General features: G+C 36.6%; 1 protein-coding gene, 1 long non-coding RNA gene and 1 pseudogene across 3 annotated transcripts in view; 1 reads left to right on the forward strand and 2 right to left on the reverse strand.

Annotated features, from left to right (window-relative positions):
* Window positions 1-2,025, reverse strand: part of LOC138180604 (uncharacterized) — a 67,645-nt gene extending 65,620 nt beyond the window's left edge. For both annotated transcript variants that reach the window (XM_069114636.1, XM_069114632.1), the window contains exon 1: window positions 1,745-2,025. The gene's annotated coding sequence lies outside the window, so the exon portion shown is untranslated. The remainder of the gene's footprint in view (window positions 1-1,744) is intronic.
* Window positions 2,026-6,234: 4,209 nt separating this feature from the next.
* LOC138181254 (APOBEC1 complementation factor-like) lies at window positions 6,235-7,837 on the reverse strand (annotated as a pseudogene).
* A 1,461-nt stretch (window positions 7,838-9,298) lies between these two features.
* On the forward strand, window positions 9,299-23,371 carry LOC138181337 (uncharacterized). The gene is made up of 3 exons (XR_011173494.1): window positions 9,299-9,429; window positions 10,386-10,507; window positions 23,185-23,371. It is a non-coding gene; the product is annotated as an uncharacterized LOC138181337 (long non-coding RNA).
* The last annotated feature ends 1,260 nt before the right edge of the window (window positions 23,372-24,631 follow it).

Here is a 24,631-nt window from a genome sequence, read left to right on the forward strand (position 1 = left end):
GAGATAGAAGGGATTTCGGACGGTGACCGAAGAAGATGGAAATGAAACTACGAGATGGAAGAAATCCGGAGTAGGGTTGATTAGGAGCGCGTCCTACCAAAGGAAAAATAATTTTATCCAACGTTTGCCTTATTTTAGTTTGTTCCACCCACTCGTAAGCAAATTCTGATCCTACGTTTATTTACGACCACTATTTCTATTAAGTATCACAAATTACCATTTATTTTATTTAATTCCTCTTCATCTATTTATTTTGTTTCCGCTGATTAACTTTTCTATGGTCTTCGAAGTTATATCTTACGAAACGAATAACGCAAATTTTACATATTTTTTTCTCGTAAGACACATTTTCTCCAAGTAAGCAAACTTCTGTTCTTGATAACAACGATTTCGAAGATTTTTTATGCAACGCCAACTTTAAATCCCTATGTATCTATCAAAGTTTACAAGAAGCAAGAGTACTCGAAGGCGGAAGACATTTTCCGTGTCAAAGCGTATCGTCATCCTCGAGTATCGAACGAATACGTACGTTAACCTTATTAACGTTTACCTTGAACTTCACTTTTAGCTTTTTGTTACGTACACGATGGCCTTTAAGCGCCTAGGAAACAGTTTTATTCGATTCTTGCATGACTGGGAACAATTTTTTCCCTCGATCTTCGATAAACGCAAATCCCTCGACTTTCGTACGAATTTAAATTCTCTCGTATAATTCTCGTGGTCGAATCGTGTTTTTCGAAAAACTTTTAAGACAAACGTCGAACTTCGTCCGATTTTCCCAAATGCACCAACATCTGTTCACAGACATTCGCTCACAGACAACGTGTCCACGACAACAGGTTTTAAAACAGGTGCACTAAAACGAACGACGAATTTTCGGTTGAAAAAACGTTACGCTGGAAGATGCACAAAGCACAACTTGCTGGTCAAATATTCACGACAGTGCGGGTATCGCGTTCATAACGTAAGAAAGAAGGGAAAGAGCTTGATCGCTCGATGAAAGTAGCGAGCCGTATAGATAGAACTGTCGTCCTGTTAGCGAAAAAAAGAAGAGCAAAAGAAAGAGAAGAACGGCCTGGCAAAGCTGGTCGGGCGCTCTTACCGACCGACTCGCGCACGAAAAGAAGAACATTCGCCACGAGGTCACGTTGCACCCCGTCTTCCATCCACTATCATCCGTTACAATGTATGCGCGTTTACGTATGTGCGCGTGCCGTCGCGTTCCTAATCACCCTGTTTCACGGTTAATCAGCCGAGTGGCCGGAACACGGAGAAGGTCAGAGAATAGGGTGAGGCGCAAAACAGAGGAGACAAGATAGCTAGGACAGACAGAGAAGAAGATCGAACAACGGATAAAACGAGAAGGACGAAGATGCAGAGAAAGGGAGACAAAAATTGTTGCAGCAAGACACAGAAAGAGGCCACTACTGATACGAAAAGAGGAAGCGAGCGAGAGCAACGTGAACGAGAAACAACGAGAGACAGACAAATACGGAAAGAAGGATTCGTGCTAGTTGGTATAACGTGTATTACGTGTAGCACAGAGGAGAGAGAGAGAGAGAGAGAGAGAGAGAGAGAGAGAGAGAGAGAGAGAGAGAGAGAGAGAAAGAAAGAAAGAGAGAGAGAGAGAGAGAGAGAGGGAGGGAGGGGGAGAGAGAGAGAGAGAGAGAGAATGAGAGGGAGGGAGGAGGAGGAGGGGGGGAGAGCGCATATCACAGTTAAGTGCTCTCGATATATATCGCACCTGATCAATTAAGCTGCTTATCACGCCGAAATCACTGGTTAGGCTGCCGGCACTCCATCCACCCCTTTTCAACGACGATTATCTCGTGTATCGTTCGATCAGCCCGCGATTCTTTCTCTTGATCGACGTCGGCGACATTTCTGCCCACGTTCCGCGTTTCACACAGTGCGTCTATTGTTGGTTTACGCGACGGAATGATAAACAGGTGGAGTCTGTTCCGAGGCAAGAGTGACCAGAACGGTCGCAACGAGCCTTCCACCCTAGCGAGTCCCGCTCCTCGCACGACTAACTGAAGCCTAGAATCGAGGCTTGCAACCAACCCTCCGCCCCCACGACCCTTCACCCCTTTCAAACGTTGGGGAGGCCACGCAAGTGGCGCCACGAGCTTGCAAAACCTCGTCTCATCCCCTTCTGCCCACCCATTCTGCATCCTACCATCGAACGCTGCTCTCATCTACGGGGTGGCGCGCGCGGTTAAATTCTGGCATCCTCGGTATCCTCGTGCTATCGGCACGTTTGGCCCGCGATGATTTTAATTTCGTTCCACCGTACCGGCTCGTCCGTATCGTATAATTCCTCGTGTCTTCGTTACAACCGGCAAGAAATATTTTTCCTTTTTGCATTCCTCTGCCCAAACCTGTCCTCGATTAATTCTTATAATTGTCAAAAGAGGTTGCTCCTAGTATCCTCAACGACGACGAACCCTCTTTATTTTACAATTTGCAGCTCCATCTAACGTGCGTTATATCTGTCGAGCTTACTTGCGACATGAAATTTCAAAATTTCGCGTTAATAATTAATCAATCGTATCTAATAACTGATCGATAATTTGTCGTTCGTCCGAATTGTCTTGTCCGTAACGATCCACTCTGCGCGTCTCGTTGATAAGTCGTTGATCGTCCGATTGATCCGAGGAGATTCTGTGTGACTGTTGTTTAGCGCACGCTTGACACGAATATCGGCCGATGATTGTTCAAGAATCGTTCCGCAATCAGTAGTTCGAGAGATACTTGGTATCGCGCTACTCCATGTCCATTGCACGTTATACGGTAATTTACTTTTCGTTTTGTATGAGAGCAAATTCATCCGTGGAACAACGATATCGAGCGTTCGCGTGCGATATAAACGGTGAAAGGGATAAAACGTTCCACGAGTTGACGCGTGCATTTTGTACTTCGTTGTTCGAGTTAGGTTCGACGAAGCTCTGTCGGTAATGAAATTGCGTGCATTTCGTGCGCGGTTTTCCCCAGCCGCTTTTTTCGTCGCACCATTTTCATTCAGCCACTTTCTTCGACGCATTCCTTTCTCTCTCTCTCTCTCTTTCTTTCTTTCTTTCTTCCAGTAACAACCACCTGTAACCCCCCTCCCCACCCCAACCCACCCCACCCCCTGGAGACAGACGTTGGTTTCAAAGTGTACGCCCTCTCCTCCTTCTATCATCTTCCTTTAGCCTCCCTCCTCTCTTACACTTAGCCTTGGCGGCCCTTTCCGCTCTTGGTCCGATCGACTGGATCGCAAATCGCACCAGACGATCCATCAAAAGACCATGCATCTATACAGTACCCTCTTTCTCTTTCGTTTACCCCTGACTATCGACAGCACTCTCCAACTTATCTTTTTCTTAACGTAGTGTACATAATTTTCGAGTTGGGAACTTTCATACTTTATAGAACGTGCATGAGGAAAAGACGAACCGATGGGCCAGATTTCCCTTATAAATGAGAGATAATGTTAAACAAATTGGATACATGCATTTTTTCCACAAACGAGATAAAAGCGCGATACGTTACATCCGTATTTGATCCTTTCGAAGGATATTCTTACGAATTTTTAAGCACTCATTGACTACGTGTGTACCTATAAATATTTTAATCCAAATATGCGTAATGTATTATATTATCTCTACGGAAGGATGACTGCGAGATAATTTTATTATTAATTTCATTGCTATTCTTTCCTATTACTCTTGCCAATTTCAATCTCCAAAAATTTCAGCTTGTATTAACACCAACATCCGAAAACGCACGAACTTTACCGTCACAATGTAATTTTATTTTTTCATTTGTATCGCTTTTTCGCCTTAAAGTTGCTCGAATCTTAAAAATTAGGTTAGGTGTTCGAAACGATTTCTAACACCAAATAGAAACTGCCTGGTGAATCGATTTTGTTGCTACCCTCGAAAGTTTTTCATTTAAATCTTCTAACTTCTTTTCCATTTATTTTGTCGGGCCTTCCGTAGATGGAATAGATCAATCTTGCGTGGTAATCCATCAAAAGAGCTTGCGATGCGCTTCAGTGTGTTTTCGGCACGTTTATTTGTTGCCATGTACATCGTTTCTTTAACAACGTGTTTTCCCTCACGGAGGAAACAGTATAGCGTGCCCTTTTTTTGCAGTATTCGTGGCTTGATAAAACATCCAAGGTTTAAATAAATTTTGCCCATTGGCGTTCACGCGATGGAAAGAGTTTCCTTATTTTTTCTAATGGCTTGCGCGTTCGTATAACATTGAGATTTCTGTATTTGGCTACAAAGTTGCAACGTTATCACGAATAGATCGAACCTTTATTTCTCTAACTTCGAAAAATTGAAGTTTCTACAAAAAAAAACGTGATCGAATGCAACTCCGCTTCTACGTGTATGTATAGAAGCCTGTGGCTTCGAGAATCTGTCTTTTCTCAAATTTCGAATCGCCGATACATGTGTTTCTTTAATATTAATCCACAAGATGCATCCTGCCTGTTTAACTTCTCCCCCCCCCCCCCCTCTCTCTCTCGCTTGTTTAACATGGCCATCATTTGTTTGGGAATTTAAAAAAGAGTATGACTGATTACCGCGTTGATTGGCAGTGGACAAAGACCACGATATTTCCTTTGCGCGAAAATGATAATCGTGCTACGATACACGGTTAAAACGGGAGAGAAATGCGACAAAAGTCGCAATAAAAAGTAATTCATTCAGTACACGTATCGAAATTGAAAAACTGTCGACTTGGTGCCTCGTCGCGTTACTATTATTATTATTATTATTACTATTATTATTATTATTAGTATTATTATTAGTATTGCTATTACTATTGTTATTGTTATTGTTATTGCTATTGTTGTTATTGTTGTTGTTGTTGTTACTATTACTATTGTACGCATGTAGTTCTAGTTGTTTCACGATACAAGTGCTGCACCATGCGGTCAAGTACTGAGGTTAACCAAAGCTAGCGTATACAAGAACCTATAAAATTAGGCATCTGCCCTGTTCGGTTGCACAGTAGCATAGACAAGAACCTATTTTAATTGTACGGTCCTACACAGAAGAGTTCGTATCCACTTTTCCATCAGAGATAGGTAAGTATGAGAATGACAAAATCGCGCGATAATAAAACTAATTGCCAGTTGTTTACTGCATTTTCTTTAGAGAAAAAAAGAGAATATTCCGCTCCGATGCAATAATTTTAATATATTTCTTATACGCGACAATGTTTTAGATGTAACGTTAGACCTACTTTCATCGTGATAATGTTTTTGTTATAGTAAAACTTAAATATCAGTTTTTTATTAATAAATCGGTGAACGGCCAATAATATTTCAGACGAAATGTATGTCTGGTATTTGCCTTACATGCGCGTTCATTTACATAGACGATAGAAACAAAAAAGCCAATCGATTATAGGCGAGATGCAACGACACGAACACGTAACGACTAATTTGTGTAATCACGCTTTTTATCCATCTTACTCGAGTTTATTAATTCTGTAAATTTTGACAAACAAAGTATGAAACAAATATGGAGAGATGATATTTGAAACTGAAATAGAAATCACTAACTAATTATGTATAATTCTACTGATTTTCGCAAATTATTATCACAGATCCGATTAACTTTTTAACGAGTAGTACGTATATATATAGTTCAAATCGTACCTGCGGTGACATTAACTAAACATGTATTTAAAATATATGTTTAACGTAGAGAACCTGCGGTTACTAGATTTTCTAAATTCAATCTTCTAGTAGATTACTTTTAAAAAATATGCTTATTGTCCAACTCCGTTTCTAATAGATATTACGACTAAAATTTTTATTTTATTTACTTTATTATTTAAAAAAGGAGCAGAACATTTTAAACGATCGTTAAAAATGAGCTTTATATTTATAATTGAATGAAATTATAAATATACTCTGATCAATTTTTTTGTACAAACGCATTTTGAACATTTGCTTGAAATTTATTTCGATAATGAAAACTTTCCGTTAAAATCTTAATTTTGTGTCAGAAATGCGAAAGTACATTTACGTTTGTAATATTTCCTTTATACTTTTGTCATCGTGCTTTCGCCTCTCTACGTTATATATATATATATATATATATATATATATATATATATATAATATCAATGATCTTTGCATGTTCAACTATAAAAATCATTCAACGAAAGTAATTCATTTAATTATAATCTATTTCCCCATTCCAGCTGACTGGCAACCCAAACAAAGGATTACTGTCTAGCATCTAGCTTTTGTTCCATGCAATAGTGCTCGTTTTCCAGTAGCATTGCTTAAGAACAGGCAAACAAATATTCATGAACCATAGCTATATACTAACCACTATCTCTCTTTCGCCAACTTTTTACAAGCTTTTAAAAAATTCGTTAGATTATCGTTAATTATTTGTCTCGAAGTCCAGTTACGAAACAAGGAAACACAGAAATAAATTTTCATACGTTCGAAACTTCAAGAAGAACGGAGACTTCGAGATAAAGAATTATAGGAATCGTGAAATTGGTATCAATTACATTTGCGAAGAACGTATCGTGCGTTGAATTACGCAAAAACTAGCTGGACATACATGTTATTTCTAGAAAATATTCCCATTTGGTATACTCACCGAAATCCTGGAACGTAGAAGCTATCAGTTGATACGTCTTTGTCCATGCAGCAACCATAGCGTTTTGCTTCGTTGGCATTAATTCTCCGTGATATTCGGACAGAATATGGGCTTGTCTAACAGTAGTTATCTAAGAAAATGCAAGAAACAAACAACAGATAATCAGAAAATGAAAAAAATATGTTCGGGAAATAGAAACAAATATAAACAAATGTGATCGTATACACTTACTTTACACATAAAAGTGAGCCCATTCGCTGCGCGCAAACGGTTAGAGTAACAAGTAACGCTAAACTTTTCTCTAATGAAATTTTGTAAAGCGGTTGTATGCATCGAGGTTATCTCGAGCACATCGTTGGCGTTTGTGTCCACGATGTTTTTAAACTTTCGTCTTGTCATCGCGGCTGCTCTATGATCTTTAAACTCGACAAATATGAATCCACGATTCAACGTTTTGTCATGTACACTTGGATACAGACAGATATCAGTGATACCCCCGAGGATCTTGTTCAACTCCTGTAGAAATTCTTCCTTTCATTTGTTCTTGGATGCACCACCAAAGAAAAGCCGGTGATTATCAACCGACTTAACAACGCCGATACGATGTCCATGTCTGATTTCATAACCGTCATGTTTTGCGCACGCGCTTCTCGCTACTTTTGTATCATTGAACAATGCGAATGCATATCCGCGAGTTGTTCCAAAAAATCAATCGCAATCCGATCAAACGACCGACTGTTTCGAGCATCGGCATTAATTCCAGCTCGTAACAATCTCGTGGAAGACGGCCAAGAAACAATTTCAGCATCTTTCGCGCGTTGCTTTTCACCACAAATGATTTCTTAAGCAGTTAAACGGCGTTGTCCATTTTCTTGCATCAATTCGTGTTTCGTTTCTTGCAACATTTCCAACAACCTGATCCTCAACTGGCACTCTTCCACAGCATTTTCCCGCGTTTTCTTAGTTATATCCATTATGAAGCGAAATAAAGAACTTTTACCGCAAATTTATGCACAACGAAAAAACGAACAAAATAAGCGGACTGTCGAGAACTAACTGATCCTCCTAAGCTTTTTTCCTTATTCCCTTCTTCCTTTTGCTTACTCACACAACCATACAGAATCCGTTGATATACTCATGTGATGGAACTTTATTCCTCAAATGGACCAATCGCAGTGATCGAAGCGTCTTACTGCCAATACAGCTACATGTTCTCAGATAGAAGAAGATAGCAAAAACATCTACAGTTAACTCGGGTTGAAAATGCAGGTATAGATATACATATGTACATCACAGGGGAGAGAACACGCATCCTATATTACATTTCACAATGTCTATAGCGTTAAACAAGTAAATAGATTAGTTGTAGACTTACTTATGCTCACTATGGAATTACTATGGAAATTAGCATTATAGGAATATGAATACAGTTCTGACCTCTAAAAACCATAAGAATTAATGAATTCTAAGTAAATAATTATGTAGGAATGATATATTATAAATAACAGAAAGAACAGTATGATAAACACAATATCGTTGCACTCTCACAAAATCGAATACAATATCGCGTTTCGCGTATTTGTTACTCACTAATTCTACGTCACAACAACACGACGAACTTCTTTCGACCACGATAAATTCAACTCTGAAAGCATTTACCACGCTCATTTTTCCCTTAAGAAGCCTTGGTAACGCTCACAACATTCCTTGACAACATTAACATATCTTGACAACGTTTATAAACAATCACCCCTCACGCCACGTCCTTCCCTGACGTCACACCATCCCACAATTATAATAGGAAAGTCATCGACTGCGAACTTTGTAACAATTGCCTATTTCTGTATGTGTATATGAATTTCCGAAAGTATGGGTTGCAATGTATATAAACAGAGTGGGCAAGGAATATTAGAATTAGAGCGCTTACCGGACCGATAATCTCTGTTCATTTTATTTATTATCCATTTATTATCTTTTCCATTTTTCAACAAATTTTATTTAATCAAATCAAATTATGACACGCATACTAAATTTCTAAACGCAAATATCCAGGTTTCGAATTCATAAATTTTGTTCATGTAGATTATATTAGCTTACGCTTACTTTACTTACGTGTTTACTTTCTACGCGCATTTTCGCGTTTCACAATCAGTTTAACGTATTATTTCTTTATTTGAAACATAATACCCTCACTATCGAAATATATCCTTTCCAGGAATCTAACAACTCTTGTCGTCTAAGTATATGTATATATACGTTCGACCTGCCAGAGGGCCTCCCCTCCGCACTCCTTATCAATTGAAATTACCTAAGTAAACAATGGTGCAGCCGGGGGGTCAGTCTAGTGTCGAAAGTGGAAGCGATTAGACGCGTTTTAGTGTCACTCCGCGATAGGTGTTGATTATTTTATTGCGTAGCAAATGCTTTCATAATCGTCCTTCCACCACAGAAACACACGCTACTGTCGTTTAACTAAGGTACATTCTTATTCAATAATTTACTAAAATTCCTCGTACTCTAGTATTTGATTATTTTTTTTTTCTTCGATCGTTTTTCTTTTCCCTTTTTCTTTTTTTTTTGTCATGTACCGGTAGCTCGAATATCAAACTTTCAAGATGCAATTTAACCTTGATTGTTTCATTCTATTTTAATATTTCCTCTTTTGTGCGGATTATTGCTTGGTTGCGAGGGAAACTTCGGAGCATTAAGAGAAGGATACTGCGAAATTCGAAAGGAAGAGATGACAGTCAAGACGGCGCCATCGCAGCGATCGATGATAAATGTGATAACTGTTCGTCGAAACGTGGTAATGTTTCATTTATTTTAAAGAAGGCAAACGTATACATACGTTTGTTTTCTCTATTAATTGGATAATTGGTAACATTAATTCAATACCCAATCGACTTCGTTTCTCATACTCAAAAATACTCATATTTCGTAATATTGACGTAATTAATATGTAATATAACAAGTTCTAAATTCACAGTTTATTAAGAATACCAAGATGAAAAAGGCAAGATTAGAGAAATTCCTTTTTTTATTTCGAAGAAATTGAATAAATTGTTTAACATTAATTTGACATAAATTTTCTGGCTTTTGTTTCATTTGAGTGAGAAATTCAAGTTGCATTTTCATTGTGCTTTGTTACTCGTAAATCGACTATGACAAATTGTTATTTCGACGGTTTGAACAGGCTCTGTGCATCTTGTTTTTTTCGTATTGCACAGCTTTGTTCAACTGTCAGTGAAAGCGCGCCATGTTTTATTAGGACGAAGTCATAATACGCGAAGCATTTGAACCTATAATGGCGGACATTCGATTTGATAGATAATTGTTACAAATCGATCGTATTATGAAATATTCATATACATATTTGACAATAGTAGAAAATACTACATTTTCGTTCGTATTCTTGCTACGATTTTAATATTTATGTTTTTGTATTCCTGATATAATATAGCGTACTGTCTGTGATAAATGGATAATAATTCGGCAACACGCAGTATAATCATAGTAAAATCAGTTCTAATTGCATCCAGAGTATTCGTTAATGTTCAATGTAGAGATACATGTTTTATAATATTCGGAAATTTGTTGATTCGATACGATCGACTTGTTTACGATTTGTCGCGACTGTCAATTTCCGTTGTACGCGACGGGTTATTGTATTTATTATATTTGCCTATAACGTAATAATTATAAAGTATAAAATATTGTCTTCAACAATAAAATGTATATATGTTTTCCCATCTTTTGTTACAGATATTACACAACCTGTACTTTCACCGTAAGGTTTGATAATTCTTCCAGGATGACAGCCTTCATGATGGTTTCTTCTGAAGTACATCAACATCGTTGACATCGTTCTTCGTGTGTAACTCTGAGTCGCATGCTTTTTTGTCCCTCCAGTCGCTCAATCATGTCGTAGGACGAAAGATCCAAATCGACATGGGCCACTGGTTGTATCACGTAGAATTTTTTACGAACAAAGTGACCACGGGTATTTATTATATCCGTGGGTGGTAGTACGTATTTTCTTTCTGTGTGTTTTATTTAGTAGTTCAGGATAGATCTTCTTGCACATCGCGATTTTTATCAGCATGAATAATGCTGTGTAAGGTTAATAATTGATTAATTAATTACGAATGATCATGAATGAAGACAAATATATTCATACAGATATAAGTACGCGTATGAATAAAATATGAATATTTGAATATTTAATCACGATCGTAGCTAGCTTCATTAAATAGCTTCATTGATTTCTGTATGAATAAAGACGACATAGCTTTTTATCTTGTAGCTCTTTTCGAGTAAAATATCTTTCTCAATTCTCAAAAGCTTACAAAGTTGCCATTGCATTTCTTAAAGTTTATCTTACGATATTAAACGATATAAAAAGCGTTTAATTGTACGTTAGGACGAACAATTATTAGACATATTCGTATTGTAATCGTAAGATATCGGTCGGTATCATCGGCGCGACCACATCCTATGGATAAGGTAGAGTAGGTAAAGCGACTTGTTTTATTGGCAAGGCTGCGATCCTGTATTCCCAACTTTATTAGTTGTCGGTACTTTTCAACGCGTGAGTTTTTATCGTCTTAATTTTCACGTCTTAACTTTTATCGTCTTAACCGCTTCTTATCGAAAGTTTAAAATTGTAGTTTTTGACAAAAATAAACTTTCACGATTCGCGATTATACGAAGTAAGATAGGAAAGCACTTGTTTCTACTTTCTTTTTATTTCATAATTTTATGGGAACTCTTCTATTCTCTTTATTTGATTTTATTGCTATTCTCTTTCTATATATTAATTTAAATACTGAATATGGCCACAATATAGCGAACGTTGCTACGATGCCTTGATCAGCGGTAAGTGAAAAAATAGAGGACAGCGTGAACAATAGTTTTAAACGTATAATTAGTGGTAAAGACGGTTCCACGATCGATGTATGTATATTGTGGCTTATTAATATACTGAATGTTTGACTGTTTATATACTTTGGTGACTTTTGCGAAATGTATGATTCTAGTAAGCATCTCATAATTTTTATATATGTTTTGAGATGCGTTTCAAATTTTACCGATATAATCAGTGATTATTAATTACGATAATCGTGTCCCGTTAGCATTACAAAGTGCAGATTTCAAAATGTTTTGTATAATATATAGAATAGAAGTTTGTAGGAAGATTAGTAGGATTTTATCTTAATTCTACTTGCCAATACGATAACCTCACTTCGCTTCTTTGAAACATAATACACCCATTGCTGAAAACATGATTTAATTAAACCCGACTGATCGACGGATAGATCTTAGATATTGCCATGCCGTTTAATATTTGTAGCCTGCCTGTCGGTTCTATGCTCTGTCGTTTCTGTTTCATTCAACTGATCGCGGTTATTTGCTGCATGAGTGATTATTTCCAACAAGAGCGCTATTACCGTGAACTGACAACAATACGATTTTTCTTTCGAAATCAGTTACTAATTTTATTTCTTAATTGTATTATTTAAATGTGAGGAAGTAAAGTAAACAAAAGAGACCGTAACTTGATCGTTACGTTCTATTCCTTTCACTTAAATAATTCCGTCCTGAACAAAAGGCTTCTCTGTAATTTAACCCCCGTAATTACTGATTGTGTCGACCCTCTAACCATAAAATGTCGGACGTCTAAGCGTAAAATGAATTTGATCCAGGTTCTCCGTTAGAGAAATCTGCCTACTTTTATCAATCAGCTTGAAAGAAAGGAGCAGAAGTTTTTGACAAAGTTTCGATACTTTATCAGAGAATAGAACGGTTTTGCTTGAATTTAATAAGAATCGAAATAATAGGAATGGGTTCGACTTGATAGGAAATATCGAAGAATTGAAAGACAAGTGAAATTAGTTAAGAAAATTAATCAAGTTCCTTACTATTGGTTTGTTCGTTAAATCCGAAATTTTCTGTCGAATTTATACTTTAAATATTAGAGAACTTTTTATCGTCTTTTTCTATAAAATAGATACTTTTAGGGATTGTTTTTTGAAGATTACTCTTCTTTTGAATTTCATTGCATTCTTACTTATACGTGTGATATTCTAACCTAAAACCTAAATTAATAATCAACTTAAAATAATAATGTCATGTATATTCTAAAAGACGAGCAATGAATGCAGTTTATATTTCTGCGTTGATTTCGACCGATGAAACGTACGAGACAAATTTTAGAACGTTTAAGCGGCATTCCGCCTAGTTTTCTTAACCTCTTAGGTACAGTTGAATTTTGTGCGGGGTTGTTTCTCTGTAATGGCATAGTTTGACGCGAATTACGCCTAAACGATACAGCACTGCAATGCTGTTCTTTCTACGGAAGCACATTGGAACGAAGTCTTTGATAATCATTATTTCTACGGTACGAGTGCGTGGAACCCCGATATAAGTCGCCGAGGTACGATGTACTCGCGAAATAAACTTTTCACTGCGAGAAACCTCGTAATTGCAAAAAGACGGAATGCCTATATGACCTCCTCTATCACAAACTTAAGTTGTCTCAAATAAAACATTAACTATTTATCATATGAGATTCTTGTTACACTGAATGCATATTACGTGTTGAGAATTATGGATCGTAATTGCCGAAATAAATATGTAGGAATTCATTAAAAAAATTTTATTAAAAAAAGTTCACATAAAAATTTTTACGTAAAAAATTTTTTATTTATTTAGCATGTGTTTTACAAGATGTTCATAGATAACAATTACATGTGTTTCACTCCTCTTCTAGTGTCACCTCTCCCCCTCTTCTTGCCAAGTTACACATTTTCTCTTCTTTCGTTGAGGGATCCTGTCACGCACGTACTCACAACTCACACCCACACTCACACACTGTTATATGCGTGTCACTGTGCGCCGGCCAACTCAGGTTGTAACGCACAATATTACACATCTTCACACTCATAGCGCGATAGTGTTTCTCAAATTGCTCTTCGTTTTCTATTTTGAAGCGACATTTTGAGCTCGAAGATTCTAAAAAATTATAAGGATACGGATCGGTATGCTAAAAAGATCACCTAGTAATGGTGTATTTATTGTAACGAAAAGCAACAATTGATACGTGACACTGGCGTATCAAAAACAAAGATTATATATCCTGTCTGTATGTTGTTAACACCGTTATAAAACGTTGTGAGAGCAAAAAAATTGTGATGCAAGACAAATGAAAAAGATCATTTAAATCAAACGGCGAGCGAATGAGTCAGTAGAGTGAGCCATTATAGTATATATGTAGTATTGTGGACAAAAGACCTAAAGGATATCGGGATAGTATAATGCATTGCCGCAGACAGGTCGTCGTACAGGACCGGCGAAATGCATACAATGTAGCGACCAGCGTATAGTTCCAGAAACGTCGATTCGCCTTCGGTCCGTTATTTTTCACATACACACGGAAGGTGCACACGCGATCATAGGCGTGAACGGTGGCGTGATCCGAGCGTAGTGGGGGGGTCGTCTCCGAGAGAAGACAAAAAAGATCGAAGGGCGGGCAGTACCATTTTGAGGAGTCAGAGAATGCAAATCAAGAAGTGAGAGTGTTGCCAGCGTTGTCGTGAGAGTATGGTCCGCGTGAGAGAGAGAGAGAGAGAGCGTTGGATCCGTTGTGACAAGAGTTACAAATTAACGATTGCGTTGTCTAGACCATAATACGTTATTGTGATTAATCAACATCTGTACAATCCATTCATCGTAAATAAATCATCAATATAATATTATATTTACTACATATATATACGGGAAAAATGAAAAATTACTTAAAATCAGTCAGAAACGAACCAGTATGCGAGCTTAATCCTTTCGCTTCGGTAGTCCAGTCCGCCGAAGTGCTGTCACTGAACGTAAATGCGCGCCAGAAATACGCACAGTGTGCGTGGTTGCTGTATATACGTTTTCCTAAGTCTTAAATAACAATAATTCTTGTAAAAACCGTATATGAAATACCGTTTCACTGTCAATGAATTTAATAAATTTTTTAGCATGAAACAGTATACGATCGTTTGGATGTTTGAAATATATCGCGTGATTTCAACAATGAGTAACTTTAAGAAATGATTAATCCAACACGTCAATGAAATCAAAATGTTTTGCCGATAACGAAAAAATATATTGTTGACTACAGATAGCACTTGTATATGCATCATTTGGATGCCGGATATACGGGGTGCCGGACTCAGGAGTCGTCGCGTGGTCGCCGCCTATATGCGGCGCTCGAAGCGGAAGGGTTAAAGACGACGGGTTAAATATATTGAAATACTATATTTATTATAATGACATATAATTATACATATATTATAATATGTACGTGTATATATATTTTGAAATATTTGAATATAATACGAATATAATACGAATATAATAAATACATGTATATTTTGTTTTTTGTTATTTATAAGATTTAATGGTTTATCAATATGTGAAATCTGTTTGTGACTGTTTGTGAGCGACGATGTTCGTTTAATTTGAGCTTTAAATAGCACCTGTGCTTAAAGGCGCCTATGGAGAAACAGAAGATTTATGTATATCAAATTTCTTGCGCATTTTAAAACGTACAAACAACACACAACAACGTACACACAACAACGTACACACAACAACGTACAACTATTGACAATCGCTTTTGTTCGGTTAACAATTCATTTCTTTAATATATTAGTCTAAACTTGTTTAAAATTTTAGGAGACGGAAACATTTAGACGAGAACCATCTACATACTACGTACATGGAATTTTGTTTAATTACATACGAATACGAATATGAACATTGTAAAGATAAAACTATAGTAAGCTATTTTTAAAGCACGTAAAACATAGTCGTGTCCTTTCAACAAAAAAGTAAAATGATAAAATTGATGATAAAATTTGTCTTCTTATTTTCTTATGTGACGAAATATAGATCAATGTACTACGTTCATATGTTTATCTAGAAATATAGTTCTTTCTTTTCCTTCTTTTTTCTTTTTTTTTTTTTTATACGTTGGGAAATCGTCATTGACACTCCACCATACTTCTGGGAAGCGGCGGGGTAGTGTCGGACTTACCGACTAAAACTCCACGGTATCCTACCTAACGCTTAACAGGAGTTTCCCGGGACCATCTAGAAATATAGTCTATAATCTATGTAACGAAATGGAATGTTAGAAAATTCTAACATTTAGAGAATGTTTTTCATATATGTTTATAGTGTGTATGTGTGTGTGTGGGGGGGTGACATATAATCGAACGATCTTAATTTCTCCATTAAATATTGTATAGACGTAAATGAGGTACAATGTAGTTCTCAAGAATAATAATTCTCTGCGACAACTTCTATATGTATTTGTATGCGCATAAAAATATACATTACACATGTCGCGAAGTTGTAAAAACAAGAAAGATCGATGTATCTCTGAAAACAAACTGTTTCTGCCATTTTCTGAAATATTAATCGGAATGGAATGAAATAAAATTCTTAATAAAAGATAACGGAAAAAATACAAAATGATAAAAGTATTTTTCAGACATATTTTTATCCGTATACACGTACATGCGTATATAAATCTGTATAAGATCTGTATAAAATCACAATTATCGAAAAATAAGTTATTTGTTTGTTTCTTCTCTAAATATTGTTTGGGATTTGGAGTGGCCGTCAGTTTATGATTCGGACAGCACATCTCCCTTTTTTGGGAAAGTCAAATTCCGAATTGCCTTTCCCAAAATTTGACTTTCCCAAAAAAGGAAGATGTGCTGTCCGAGTCATAAACTGATGGGCACTCCAAATACCGAGCAAATATAATGCTGTAAGATGATATAACATCGTAGTCAAAAGGAGAAGATACCGTGTGAAACAGGCAATAATTCTCGTCTGATGGAGTTACGGTAAAACTATGATCGCGTGTCTTGCGGCACAATGTAACACAGTTATGAGGTAGATGTTCGCTATAAGATAGATATATACCAACATATATGCGTATAAATGCATACATATAAACATATAAACATACATACATACACATATCACAAGGCAATCGCGTCACCTTTTTTATATTTAGGAAATCATCAACCATTACAATTAGCGATGCAATTGTCGACACGAGGAGGGGAGGTGTAAACTCTCTAAGAATTCAAATGCGAATACGTTTGTACGACCGTCTCTCAACGCACGATTTCTTTTGTTTCACGGACAGAGCGGCTTTCTTTGTTTTACGGAGAGTTATTTTGAGAGACACGCATTTCCCAAACGTACGGACAGAGATCAACATCGGAGGTAGACAAGATCACAGAAGAAAGTATAATTATTTAAAACATTGAAGACTGACGGAGAAAGATCGCTAGCTCAGGACGTTGAAAATCGATTCTCTATTTTGAGGTAGACATTACACAGAACGTGTTATTTATTGTTTACTGTTATTAATTGGTTGTTGTTTATTTATTATTGTTATTAATTGTTGTTTATTTCTGTATTTCATTTAAGTATTTTCACAATAAACTCGATTTTCAGATTTGCAGAATCGATCCCTGAATTATCATAGAATTGAACTTTATAAATCGATTTTCGCTACGCTATGCCGCTGAAAGTTAACTTACGTATCGTCATGAACGAGAACACAACAGGGGAGAAGATAGAGAGTATAGAATCTATAAGAAGACCAGAAGACAAAGTATGCTACATTTTCCCCCCAGAATATCAAGCAAAAAGCTACCATCAGCAATTATTCAGTTCAGCAACAGTGAAGAAGGCCGCAAACAGTCTAACCAAGGTAGGCCAGTATAGAAATGTTAAACTCACAATGGATGACGAGACAGCCGCGCTATATATCGATACAGACTTAAACTTTGTATTCCGAGACATTTTCCTAGAGGAAGCAGAAATTACCCCCACAAGGAAAATAAAGCCGGAAACCGAGAAGTCCAGTGTGGACATGGACAGACTTCTAGAAACTCTCTAAAAACGAGATTAGCGTGAAATAGAAGAAATAAACTTTAATATAAAATAATTTGAAGGAACTCAAGAAGCCACAGACTGGATATCAGAGTATGAAGAAGAATGCAGAAAATATAAAATAAAAAGTGATGAGGAGAAAGTCAAAGGTTTAAAAAATGTATTTAGAAAAAACAGCAGCAAAATGGTACCAAACAAATCTGCTGAAAGCTGAAGGACACAACTGGGAAGACTGGAAAGACGCATTTCTCAAAACCTTTAACAATAAAGGTTGGTCTGCAATACGATACGCTTACAACTTCAAATACCTTTCGGGTTCGTTCGTTGAATATGCCTTAGAGAAAGAACGACTAATATTGGAAGTAAAGAGGAAAATGGATGAAGACGTGAGTATACATTTGATTGTCATTGGATTACCCATCGACATCCAAGATAAAATCGAGAGAGAAAGTGTACAATCAACAAATGACCTAATGGGAATTTTGGGACAATAGTTCTGTGAAGCACTGAACTTCCCGGGCCGATTCCACCCAGTGGAATTATGTAAAAACAGAAACAGGAATGTTCAAAAGAAACCCAAACAGGTAAATTCACTGGAACTATATACATCAGAAAATGAGAAAGCAAGAACACTATATGAGAATGAAAAAAACTAAAATGCCCGGAGAAGTACGAACCACTGATAAAACTGCGAGTTAAGATCAATGATCAAAAAGAGATTGAAGGTGTCTACGACACTGGAGCTAATGCAAGCTTTATTAATCAAAAGATTATTGATCAAATAAAAGCGGACATAACAGAAGACAAGAGTATGTTCAAAACTATCAGTGGAAAGGACTTCACGAGCAGCTGGGCGAGACTAAAAATGAGGATAAATAAAATAGAAAAAGAGATAGACATTTATATAGTACGCAGTGATAACTTCACATATGACCTTATCCTAGGGCTAGACGTCATAAGGAAGTTTAAACTAAAACAAGATGAGAATCTGAGAGTCACTCAAAAAGTAAGTGACAAAGAAGAAGAGATAACATCTAATAAGAGAGAAGAAAGAAAGAATAATCAGAAGAGAAGAGAGATAAACATTACCGAAGACATGAAGACAGACAAATTTATAGACAACCTTGGACACTTAGATAACTCACAAAAGAAAGAGGTATTTCAACTTATAGAGAAATACAAAGAAGTATTTGTCAAACACAAATTCGATGTGGGAACGAGAAAATTACAAGAGGCCTCCACAAAGCTAACCGAAAACAGGTACATATCAAAAAAACCATACAGGTGTTCTATCCCAGATCAGAAAGAAATAGAGTTCCAAATCACAAAATTACTGGAACACGATCTCATAGATTAATCAAGTTCACCATTTGCAGCACCAGTGACTCTGGCTTTTAAAAAAGAATCGAATCGGAGAGATAGACTGTGTATCGATTTCCGGGAGATAAACAAAATTGTAGTTCCAGAACCACAACCATTCCCAAGAATAGAAGACATCATAGTCAAAGCGGGAAATTGCCATTTCTTCTCAACGTTTGACATAAATTCAGCGTTCTGGTCAATTCCAATAAAAAAAGAGGACCGAGAGAAGACAGCCTTCATAACACAAAACGGACACTGGCAATGGAAATGTTTACCGTTCGAACTGAAAATCTCTCCCGCTATTTTTCAACTAGTGCTTGCAAATATTCTTAGAAGAAATGGACTAAGAGGATTCTGCATAAACTACATAGACGACATCCTAGTCTTCTCCGAAACATTCGATCAACATACCAGACACATAGAACACTTGATGAAGGTTATGGAAAAGGAAGGTTTCCGATTAAAACTGACCAAATGTAAGCTAGCAGAAAAGTCAGTAAAATATCTGGGTCACATCATCGAAAACTCCTGGAACCACTCCACAATTTGTTAAGGAAAAATGTAGAATTTATTTGGAACGAAGAATGTGAAAAGTCATTTCAAAAGATTAAAGAATACCTCTGTTCAAGCCCAATCCTTTCAATATACGATCAAAACAAAGAAGTATTTATTTATACAGATGCAAGTGGAAACGGTTTAGGAGCTGTCTTAAAGCAACCCCGAGACAACGGGATGTTACATCCGGTTGCGTACTTTTCGAGAAAATTGAGACCAACAGAGGCAAAGAAGAAAGCAATTCACCTCGAATGTCTGGCTATTAAAGAGGCGATTCAGTACTGGCAACATTGGTTAATCGGTAAATATTTCACTGTTCTTTCAGACCATAAACCGTTAGAATCAATGAGAGTCAAAGCAAGAACCGATGAAACTTTGGGAAACCTAATGCACTACCTATCGCAGTATGATTTCAAGATCATCTACTCGCCGGGAAAAGACAACGTAGAAGCAGATGCACTATCCAGGAATCCCGACTTAGAAAGTTTTGAAAATGAAGAAGACGCTCTGAAAGTGGTGAATATTATTACAAAGAAGGACATAATTCAAGATCAGAAAGAAAACGAAAAAAATATTAAAAATACAGAAAACCTCACAAAAAAATCAGAAATATTTTTCAAAAATATTAAAAGACGGCAACGTATATTCGTCTCACGAAAATTTGGGGAACACATTACAAAAACGGTTCGTGAATTCTTCGGTCACGTTGGAAGGAACCATATACTAAAGAAAATCCGACCTTTCTACTACTTCAAAAATATGCATCGGACAGTCGACAAATTCTGCAAACAATGCGAAATCTGCATCAAGAATAAAAGCAGAACGAGAAGACCGATTGGATTTATGTCGAAACTAGGACCAGCTAAGAAACCGTTTGAAATAATGTCATTCGACACGGTCGGAGGTTTCTCTAATAACAACTCACCGAAGAAATTTATGCATATTCTTATTGACCATTTTTCAAAGGCCGTTTTTGTGTCCACATCAAAAACACAACGCTCAAACGATATCACAAAACTTATAGATTCGACGGGAGAAACCGATTCTATAAGAATGATCCTCGCAGACAGATATCCGGTACTGACATCCAAAGAAATCCAAGAATACGCAAGGAAAAAGAACATCAAACTAATTTTCACTTCGACAGACTACCCATCCTCTAACGGATTAAACGAAAGGGTAAACCAAACACTAGTAAACAGAATCAGATGCAAAATTAATTCAAACAAAAAAAAAAGAAAAACTGGACAAAAATCGCAAAAGAAAGCGTGGAAGAATACAATAACACCAGACACAGTGTCACAGGATTTGCTCCGAATTACTTACTGTACGGGAAAAGAATTGAGATCGCTACTAAAGGAACAATTGAAAATAAGATAGACTTAGAAAGAGACAGAGAAGAAGCATTTAAAAACTCAATGAGAAACTTCGAAATTAACAAACAGAAATACGATAAAAAAAGAAGAGAGCATGAATTTAAAATTGGCGATATGGTCTTCACTCACAGTGGGAACAAATTAAATAGAAATAAATTGGAGGAAATTCGGAAAGGGCCTTTTAAAATTCTGAGAAGGATCTCAAATCCTATGTACGAAGTGGATAACGATACTCGTAGACCTGGAGGAAATTTCTTCCATGCGAGTAAACTAATTCCTTATGAAAAGGACAATTAGCGATGCAATTGTCGACACGAGGAGGGGAGGTGTAAACTCTCTAAGAGTTCAAATGCGAATACGTTTGTACGACCGTCTCTCGACGCACGACTTCTTTTGTTTCACGGACAGAGCGGCTTTCTTTGTTTTACGGAGAGCCATTTTGAGAGACACGCATTTCCCAAACGTACGGACAGAGATCAACATCGGAGGTAGACAAGATCACAGAAGAAAGTATAATTATTTAAAACATTGAAGACTGACGGAGAAAGATCGCTAGCTCAGGACGTTGAAAATCGATTCTCTATTTTGAGGTAGACATTACACAGAACGTGTTATTTATTGTTTACTGTTATTAATTGGTTGTTGTTTATTTATTATTGTTATTAATTGTTGTTTATTTCTATATTTCATTTAAGTATTTTCACAATAAACTCGATGTTCAGATTTTCAGAATCGATCCCCGAATTATCATAGAATTGAACCTTATATGTATGTTCTTCTGTGCGCTCTTATCGTTGCAAGACTGAACGGGCAATTTATTATGCGATTAACTGCATAACGAAACATTAGGATCATCAATCAGACGCAGTTATCGACTTGTTCATTTTCATCGACTTAATTAAAGAAAAAAAAACAATCAAATTTGCGCTAATTAGACGCATCGAAGAACTCGTATCTTTTTCTTTAATTAACCTCGATAATCGTGGATCTGTTTTTCATGAAATGTGAATTCTTTCTTCATGCAAACGCGCATATTTTATCGTATTTGATATTCTTCATTCCCGTCTTCTCCTACGATTGTGTTTTCTTTCTTGTGCAACTATGCACAGGGCGCATTAACTATTTAACACGTTCTTATAAGAATTTTATGAGAATCCAACATGGCAATAAAGATATTTAAAAGGTTTTTACAACATGTACGGATAATAATAACATGTAGACGCTTGTAATATGTAAAAAATTATCAATTGCCCGTTTCTTCGAAGGATGGGTATGATTAAATTCTGAGAAAAATATCGGACGTGTAGCTCTTTAACACGTTTTACGTAGTGTGCAGATCCACGTTGAACTTTTCATTCGATTCGCTGAGAATTTCAACGTATCTGTATTTATAAGAGTAAGAAGTAATAGCAAGATACATGTTCGCTTGGAGCGAGAAGCTAAAACGGCGTGCGTAAGATGGAACGTGTCGAAAGCAGTTGTCGTAAAAAACGGAAGAGAAATTCGTATTTGCCTATTTGAATTTAATCGTTTCGTAGTAAAACTTTGGTTGTTTGCGCCGCTTAAGCGTAATAAGAAAAATAACAGTCCCGTTCTTTCCGAAATTTTGTTACAAATTGTAATTGTACAACTTTCGAACGTTGTGCATTTTTCTTACCCACACGACGAGCTTTTCTGCGACGGGCGCAAATTCCAAGCAACCAGTTTGTCCTTGATTTTTTTAAAGGTGCTAGATGAGTAACAGACTAACCATATCAATATAAGCTGAACGAATGATAGGCCGACTCCTACTCCAATGAGCTGGGCCATGGTGCGGTATGTTTCTTGTAACACAGGAGTGTAGCAGCCCTGAAAATTTTCATTTGAATTATTGTAATTTTTTGCTTCGAACAACCTATCTTTCCTACGATTAGCTTAAAATTATAAAAAACGTGCCTGAATCCTTGTACGTATGCATATATTACGTATTACGTATCTGATGGAATGTTTCGTTATAGAATAATGTAATATGCGTGCATGTAGATGCGTTACTTTTGCACTCTTTTACTTTGTCCGACAATGTAAGATGAGTAATAAGAAACAAAGTATATCCGTAAATATCTTTGTTACAACAAGGTTGTGTTGTTCGAAGAGGCACACGAACAAAATCTTTCTCAACGTAATTTGTATTTCTAAATCGTTATTTCTAGATTCTTCCCCTTTATACAACTTTCGCTTATTACTATATCGCTTTCGTTTTTATCTTACCTGAGTATTAATATCGTTTGTGTCAGTAACGTTACACACATGTTCTGCCACTTTGCAGCAAGACAGTGGAATTTCCATCGGTGGAGACATATCGGACCAATCTGTGAAACCTCTGTTACCGCAGCACTGAAACTAAAATCAGAGTCCGCCACTTATGCAACGATTCAGTCTGTTTATAGTGGAGCCGGCAATATGGATCGTCGAGGTGCAGACGAATTGTTTAACGTTCAATTTCTTTGAGAAACGAAGGTGCCGCGTCTAAAAGAACTTACACCTACGAGCTTTTATTGCCCAAATACCGTTTATTTCGTTCGGTTCAGCTCTGAATAGCACGAGGATAAAACGAGCGCTGTACCTTTAGCGATACATATTGCCGCTCACACGAGTCTCTTAGTAAGTGCACTTTTTTATACGCATAATTTTCTTTATTTTGCTATACAATATACCAATTTCTTGGCAGCTGTCTCGGTGTTTCGTATGGCTCCCACGTTTCTCATACATTAGTAAGAGATTTTAGTACTCGAAATATCTCCGTTGCTTTTAATGGTTAAGGAAAAGTACGCTAGCTACCATTGCTAAATAGTACGTAATATTAAAATTATAGAATTTGTTCTTCAAAAGAAGTGATATACGTTTTAGGTTTGATTTGATTGAACGAATGGTACATTAACTTCTTTTAGTTGTATCAGTGCCACAGATAGCTGTGTACTTAAACACCTCTGGCAACACAAATAGTAGGTAATTACCGTTTTCTACGATGTATTTTTGTAAGAATACCTATTATGTAAAATAATATGTCACATAATGAAATTAAGTAGGTAATTTAAGTATCGATAAATATAAATTACGTAGAGTAAGAGAGTAATATTGAATAAAATAAAGAATTAAACAGAAATAATTTGTTCTGTAGTTATTCTGCATTTGTAAATAGTAAATATACGTTCGCTTACTTTAGTCTGCATATTGTCGATGCGGATGGTCTTGTTCTCGTTGTGCCCATAGGCGGACATTGTTTGATTGAGATCGCGGTCGAATTTTCTATTGAAATTGCCATCGAAAACATAAGTAAATACACCAATCGCAACTTGCAGTAACGCAAAGAAAGTTATCCATGTAGCGATCTGCAAACAAAATCTTTTAGTAAATAGCTTGTAAAGTGAAATTCCATTCTGTAAGGCTAATGATATGATTAATTATATGTCGGGTTTTCATTGGAATTAGGGTTAGGGGTGTGAAACGAATCTTCGTTTGGATTACACAATGTCGCTATGCAATAGAGAAGACATTGAGTGCAAATACGATTATTATAGAATTGGACAAGTAACCGTGGTAATTAGATACTCGAGAAGCTAATGATAATGATCCTAGGTTCAATAACGAATCGGCGGTCGACGGGATGATAGATGAACGTGCTCACAAAATCTAAGTCGGACGCGTAATATGCACTGATCGTAAGGCGTTACTCTTTTTCGTCGATGAGATCGCAAGAAAGAAAGAATTTCCGTGTCG

This window comes from Bombus flavifrons, chromosome 6, assembly GCF_040668555.2.
Source record: "Bombus flavifrons isolate JBK064 chromosome 6, iyBomFlav1_principal, whole genome shotgun sequence".
Lineage (NCBI taxonomy): Eukaryota > Metazoa > Arthropoda > Insecta > Hymenoptera > Apidae > Bombus > Bombus flavifrons.